The following is a 7,592-nucleotide window of genomic DNA, read 5'->3' on the forward strand; positions in this document are numbered from 1 at the left end:
AAACCAAAGACAATAACGAGAAATGAAGAAGGGCACTGTATCATAATAAAGGGGACTATCTGACAAGAAGATCTAACAATTATAAATATTTATGCCCCTAACTTGGAAGCACCCAAATATATAAATCAATTAATAACAAACATAAAGGAACTCATTGATAATAATGATACAATAATTGTAGGGGACTTAACACCCCACTTATAGCAATGGACAGATCATCTAAGCAGAAAATCAACAAGGAAACAATGGCTTTGAATGAAACACTGGACCAGATGGAATTAACAGATATATTCAGAACATTTAATCCTAAAACAGCAGAATATGCATTCTTTTCAAGTGCACATGGGACATTCTCCAGAATAGATCACATCTATCATATATGAGGCCTCAAGAAGTAAAAAAGACTGAGATCGTACATGCATATTTTCTGACCACAACACTATGAAACTTAAAGTCAACCACAAGAAAACATTTGGAAAGACCACAAATACATGGAGGTTAAACAACATGCTACTAAATAATTAATGGAAGCAAATGATAAAACACGATGGTTCAAAACCATTGGGATGCAGCAAAAGCGGTCCTAAGAGGGAAGTATATAGCAATACAGGTGTACCTCAAGAAGCAAGAAAAATCTCAAATATGCAACCTAACCTTACACCAAAAGGAGCTAGAAAAAGAACAACAAATGAAGCCTAAAGCCAGCAGAAGAAGGGAAATAATAAAGATTAGAGCAGAAATAAATGATATAGAAACAAACAAAAACAGTAGAACAGATCAATAAAACCAGGAGCTGGTTCTTTGAAAGAATTAATAAAATTGATAAACCCATAGCCAGACTTATCAAAAAGGAAAGAGAAAGGACACAAAATCACAAATGAGAGAGGAGAGATCACAAACAACACCACAGAAATACACACAATTATAAGAGAATATTATGAAAAATTATATGTAAGCAAACTGGGCAATCTGGAAGAAATGGATGCATTCCTAGAAACATATAAACTATGAAAACTGAAACAGGAAGAAATAGAAAACTTGAACAGACCAATAACCAGCAAATAAACTGAATCAGTAATTAAAAATCTTCAACAAACAAAAGTCTAGAGCTAGATGGCTCCCCATGGGAATTCCATCAAACATTGAAAGAGTTAATACCTATTTTTCTCAAACTGTTCCAAAAAATAGAAATGGAAGGAAAACTTCCAAACTCATTCTATGAGGCCAGCATTACCTTGATTCCAAAACCAGACAAAGACCCCACTAAAAAAGAGAATTATAGGCCAATATCCCTGATGAACATGGATGCAAAAATTCTCACCAAATATAGCAAACTGAATCCAGTAGTACATTAAATTATTCACCATGATCAAGTGGGATTTATTTCTGGGCTGTAGCATGGTTCAACATTTGCAAATCAATGAACATGATACACCATATTAATAAAAGAAAGGATAAGCACCACATGATCCTCTCAATAGATGCAGAAAAAGCATTTGACAAAGTACAGCATCCATTCTTAATAAAAATCCTCAACAAAGTAGGGATAGAGGGAATATATCTCAACATCATAATGGCCATATATGTAAGACCCACAGCTAATGAAATCCTCAATAGGGAAAAACTGAGAGCTTTTCCTCTATGGTCAGGAACAAGACAGGGATGTCCACTTTCACCACTGTTACTTAACATAGTGCTGAAGTCCCAGCCACAGCAATCAGAAAACAAAAAGTTTTCCAATTTGGCAAGGAAGAAGTCAAACTTTCACTCTTCGCAGATGACATGATACTCTATGTAGAAAACCCAAGAGACACCACCAAAAAATTGCTAGAACTGATACACAAATTCAGTAAAGTTACAGGATACAAAATCAATGTACAGAAATATGTTGTATTTCTATACACCAATAGAGAAATCAAGGATTGATCCTATTTACAATTGCACCAAAGCCATAAGATACCTAGGAATAAACCTAATCCAAGATGTAAAAGATCTGTACTCTGAAAATTATAGAACACTTATGAAACAAATTGAAGATGACACAAAGAAATGGAAAAACATCCTGTGCTCATGGATTGGGAGAAAACATATTGGTAAAATGTCTATACTACCCAAAGCAATCTACACATTTAAAGCAATCCCTATTAAAATGCCACCAGCATTTTTTGCAGAGTTAGAACAAATAATCCTAAAGTTTGTATGGAACCACAAAAGACCCCAAATAGCCAAAGCAATCTTGAAAAAGAAAAGCAAAGCTGAAGGCATCACAATTCCTGACATCAAGGTATATTACAAAGCTGTGCTGATCAAAACAGTATGGTATTAGCACAAAAACAGACACGTAGATCAATGGAGCAGAATAGAGAACCCAGAAATGAACCCTCAACTCTATGGTCAACCAATCTTCAACAAAGCAGGAAATAATATCCAACAGAAAAAAGACAGTCTCTTCAAAAAATGGTGTTGGGAAAATTGGACAGCCACACACAGAAGAATGAAACTGGACTATTTCCTTACACCATACACAAAAATAAATTCAAAATGGATGAAGACCTAAATGTGAGACAGGAAACCATCAAAATCCTAGAGGAGAACACAGGCAGCAACCTCTTTGACATTGGCCATGGCAACTTCTTACTAGATATATCTCCTGAGGCAAGGGAAACAAAAACAAAAATGAACTATTGGGATTTCATTAGGATAAAAAGCTTGTGAAGAAAGTGAAGAAAACAATTAATAAAACTAAAAGGCAACCTTCAGAATGGGAGAAGATATTTGCAGATGACATATCTGATAAAGGGCTGGTATCCAAAATCTATAAAGAACTTATCAAACTCAACACCCAAAAAGCAAATAATCCAGTTAAGAAATGGGCAGAATACATGAATAAACATTTTTCTAAAGAAGACATCCAGATGGATAACAGACACACGAAAAGATGCTCAACATCACTCATCATCAGGGAAATGCAAATCAAAACTACAATAAGGTATCACCTCACACCAGTCAGAATACCTAAAATTAACAACACAGGAAACTATGGGGTTGGCGAGGATTCAGAAAAAAGAGACCCCCCTGCAGCACTGATGGTGGGAATTCAAACTGGTGCAGCCACTCTGGAAAACAGTATGGAGTTCCTCAAAAAGTGAAAAATAGAACTACCTTATGATCCAGCATATGCACTACTAGGTATTTACCCAAAGGATATAAAAATACTGATCTGAAGGGATACCTGCACCCCGATGTTTATAAGCAGCATTATCAACAACAGCTAAACTATGGAACGAGCCCAAATGTCCACTGACTGATAAATGGATAAAGAAGATGTGGTATATATACATAATGGTATATTACTCAGCCATAAAAAGGAATGAAATCTTGCCATTTACAACGACATGAATGGAGCTAGGGAGTATTATGTTAAGCAAAATAAGTCAGTCAGAGAAAGACAAATATCATATGATTTCACTCGTGTGGAATTTAAGAAATGAAACAGATGAACTTGGGGGTAGGTGAAAAGACAAAGGCAAACCATAAAAAAGACTCTTAACTATAGAGAACAAACTGAAGGTTGCTGGAAGGGAGGTGGGTGGGGAGGATGGGTTAAATGGGTGACGGGTAATAAGGAGGGCACTTGTTGTGATGAGCACCGGGTGTTGTATATAAGTGATGAATCACAAAATTCTACTACTGAAACCAGTATGACACTATATTTTAACCAACTGGAATTTAAATAAAAACTTGAATAAAAAGTAAACAGAAGATGAATAAAAAATAAATAACACATTTTGCCACTAAAAAATAAAATAAAATAGAAATAAAAATAACCTAAATTTTTGGACATTTAAAAAGGAAAATGTGTTATGAAACATTTTATTGTCAATCCCCAATCTTCTCATAGAAATAAGTAAGAAACATTTATATTTCTCTCTCATTCACACTGGACTGCATTTAACATTCCTCTGTGCATGTCCATTAGAAATGACGTAGATGCATTTTTTTTCCAAATCCGTACTAGTAATTCATTGATTAACTTTTATCAAAGGACAAAGTTCTATGTTGATGTGTGACTTCCTCTAGTGTCAGGTATTTACACTTGTCCGTTCTTTTCCATTCTGCTTAATTCTTATCAGAAGGCATTCGTTATATTCACATAGTTTTCCTTCTTACTACACATTTAATAAAGTAAAAAACTGATCATTTGGATTTGGAGGTTAAATGAAGCTCCTCGGATGTCTTTTTAGCAGAAATATTTTGATTTGAGAAGTTAGCTAACTGCTGAGTTAGCAGTTCAGCGAGATAACTGTTAAATTTAGTTAGAAATACTGAAATCATTTTTTTAAATTTTAATGTTTCACTTAGAATTTGAAAAAATTTTCAAAAAAGTTTGGGGATGGCTCTTGTCACAAAGTCAATGATTAGTTTTTTTTTTCTTTAAACAGATTACATGATGGTTAGTTTTGTGTCAACTTGATTACATCAAGGGGAGCCCAGGTAGTTGGTTAAATATTTCTTGATATATCTGTGAGGATGTTTCTGGAAGAGATGAACATTTGAATCAGTAGACTGAGTAAAGCAGATTGCCATCCCCAATGCTGGTGGGCATCATCCAATCTGTTGGGGGGCTGAAGAGAACAAAAATGATAGGGAAGGGAGCATTATCTATCTTCCTATGTGTGTGTGTGTGTGTGTGTGTGTGTGTGTGTGTGTGTGTGTGTGTGTGTGTGTGTGTTGTGTGTCTGACTGTTGAGCTCAACATCTATCTCCTCCTACTTACACCACCAGCATTCCTAGTTCTCAGGGTTTTAGACTTGGACTAGAACTTATACCAAGAGTTGCCCCAGTTTTCAGGCCTTTGGACTTAGGCTAGAACACACTATGAGCTTTCCTAGGTCTCCAGTTGGTAAGAAAGCAGATGGGATTTCTCATCCTCCATAATCCTGTGAGCTAATTCTTATAATAAATTTAAAAATAACTCATACAAATATATACATACATATATATCTACATATAGAGAGAAATATCTATATAGATACATATCATTTTGATTGATTCTCTGGAGAGCTCTAATACAGATTTCAATAGACTTAACATTATTCATAGCCAAAAGGTAGAAATATTGGTCAAAATTATTTAAAATAATGGTTTGACTATTTTGAAATAGTTTTTGGCTTTTAAATATATTGCTATGCTAATAATATTTTTGAAATTTCTATCATAGTCCTTGCTGATTTAACAAACATTATTTGAAAGAATGGATATGCAAATACTGTATTTTTATCTGAAACTCTAGAAATTAACATTTGTTTTAAAAATTAATAAAACAAAAATTGAACATTCCTTCTTTTTTTTTTATAGAATTGTCTTTTCACCTGTTCTTGGATTATACATTCTTTAAGGCCCAGATCTTTTTTTTAATAGGCAAACCTTGGGTCACTCTTTTTGTCAATTCATAGTTTTCTTTGTTTTTGTTAACATTTAAAACAAACTTCATTATAGAATTTATCATGATTTCATTGTAATTGTTTCTGCTTGACTGATTTTTATGCTAGGTTGTGAGGTACTAGATATCAAAGATGGTGTTATTCAGCTTTATATACTAATTATGTAAATATGGGATGATGACTAATTGGCTGAATGAATGAATGATGACACAACGAATACATAAATTAAGTAAATATTGTCCTGGAGTCACCTTCCTACCCTGTTTTTCTGCTTCTCACTCTATGCGAGGCATGAACAGGGTATTCTCTGCAAGTCATGCCAGACACAGACATGGCAGAGAAAGAGTATCGTGGCTTAGCACTCTTAAATGCCTTTTTCCCCGAGTCTTGTTCATAGAATTTTTATTCAGAAGGAGACATGATATGATCAGCAGGAGATCAAGTACAACAGAGAAATGAGAGGACAATCTTCATGCATTTAAAAGAGCTCACTATGTTTTGAAAAGGAGTAAAGAAGATAAATTTGATAATGATGTCATGTAAATTCCTTGACCAGATCAAATCTACTTCTTAGTTGAATTCATGTATAAACCTTGTGTTTTGAAAAAGACACTGGCCTCATATTGATACTGATCTTGTATTTTTTTTAAATATATTCTGGGCAGCTCTTTCTGCCCATGGGTCTTGTCCCTGTGCTTAAATAAAACCACTTTTTTGCACCAAATACATAAATAAAATAAAAAATATATTCTGCACTATACTTAATGCAACTCAGGGAAATCAATATGTCAGCTATTAATTGGTTAATTGAACTCTCATTTCAAAAACATAAAATACATTCCAGAAATTTGATGATGTTGTTATTGAGAATTTGATGAGGAATGAGTGAATAGCAAGGGTGTCTTCTAAATCACTTATATAATTATCTTCATTATAAACTCTTTGTATACAATTTAGTAGACTCTTGTTCATAAGTTCTGTTTAAAACAGTTTTGTAGGGGCGCCTGGGTGGCTCAGTCGTTAAGCGTCTGCCTTCGGCTCAGGTCGTGATCCCAGGGTCCTGGGATCGAGCCCCGCATCGGGCTCCATGCTCCGCAGGAAGCCTGCTTCTCCCTCTCCCACTCTCCCTGCTTGTGTTCCCTCTCTCACTGTGTCTCTGTCAAATAAATAAATAAAATCTTTAAAAAAATAAAAATAAAAAAATAAAACAGTTTTGTAAAATTAATTTTAAAAATTTAAATAGAAATGCAATTTTTTTAAAAAATGAGCTATTTTCACTTAGATCAGTTAAAAATGCTTAGGCAGTATGGCCTTCCTTAATCTGAAAAAAGGAGCTGAAGCCTAACAGAGATAAAGTAAAACAGCAATTTAAAAGTATAATTATGATTGAATAACTTACAACTTTTGTGCAAACTTCTGGATAATATGTAAAGCAGAAATGCATTTGACCTTATGCTTTCACACATAAATGCACTTTTAATTAAGATAATATCATCCTTTTAAAACAGATTCTCTCCAGATCCATTCAGTTGAATAAAATTATTATTTAAAAATTTTTAATAGCACTAACTGAAGGTCAATGGTTTCTCATAGATATAAATGTTAAGGCAAAGTTTGTGATTGTGTTTTCCTCTGGTAATGGCACCAGTGCAAATAAGTCCCAAATTTGTAAATAAGCAGTTTGTATTTTGAAGTAATTCAATGATACTTCTTCTATTATAAAGTCTATAATTACCCAAGTTTAGAAATTTCCTTCCAATTCTGCTTAAATCTATTAAGGGTAAAATAAAATAGCAAACACACAGGCTATGTCATACAAAAAAAAAAAAATCAGGTATTTGTCCTCCCTATACCAGTTAAATAATAATCAAATAAAAGAAAAACAATAGTTAAATAAATACTTTATGGAAGAAATCCTCACAGGAGATTCATTGTCTTTTTGTTGCAATACCACTAAATTACCTTACTACTTGGAGTAGTATTAACAAATGAAGTAATTTCTTATTTTCAAAAGACATCAGTGAGAAAGATGACATTGTACATAATAGTGTAAAATTGAGTAACTGATAAAATTGAAAAGACTTAGAGCAATCAGTAGAGTCATTAAAAGAGAACTAGTGTGCATATTTTTTTGGTCTATTTCATTCC

The sequence above is a fragment of the Halichoerus grypus genome, chromosome 6, assembly GCF_964656455.1.
Source record: "Halichoerus grypus chromosome 6, mHalGry1.hap1.1, whole genome shotgun sequence".
NCBI classification, from domain to species: Eukaryota; Metazoa; Chordata; class Mammalia; order Carnivora; family Phocidae; genus Halichoerus; species Halichoerus grypus.